General features: G+C 63.5%; 1 protein-coding gene across 1 annotated transcript in view; it reads right to left on the bottom strand.

The window, feature by feature from the left end:
* Nucleotides 1-350, bottom strand: part of MCRS1 (microspherule protein 1) — a 6,701-nt gene extending 6,351 nt beyond the window's left edge. Inside the window, exon 1 of the mRNA XM_031065575.1 lies at nt 328-350. The gene's annotated coding sequence lies outside the window, so the exon portion shown is untranslated. The remainder of the gene's footprint in view (nt 1-327) is intronic.
* Between the last annotated feature and the right edge of the window lie 6 nt (nt 351-356).

The raw sequence follows: 356 nt of genomic DNA, 5'->3' as shown, positions 1-356 counted from the left end.
TGGGGACACTGGGGACATTGGGGACACTGGGGACATCGAGAACATCCCTGTGACATCCCTCAGGGACAGCCCCATGGCTGGCAGGAGAGCCTGGGGACACAGGTGACACTGCTGCTGGAATTGTCCCCAAATCCCCACCTGAGACCCCCTTGGGGACACCTGAGGGGCCTAAAGCAGAAGCTCCCAGCGCTCCTGGGTGTCCCAGGGGTGTCACATGGGTGTCACATGGGTGTCACATGGGTGTCACCCGTGTCCCCTGAGTCCCACGACCCCCCCACACCTGTGGGACCCCCCAAAGACCCCCAGGACCCCCCAGATTCCCCTCACTTGCAGATGACGGGGGCGTAGAGCAGCGA

This window comes from Geospiza fortis, unplaced genomic scaffold (genome assembly GCF_000277835.1).
Source record: "Geospiza fortis unplaced genomic scaffold, GeoFor_1.0 scaffold647, whole genome shotgun sequence".
Lineage (NCBI taxonomy): Eukaryota > Metazoa > Chordata > Aves > Passeriformes > Thraupidae > Geospiza > Geospiza fortis.
Note: the sequence above shows the minus strand (reverse complement) of the source record. Positions and strands in the feature narration are given on the sequence as shown.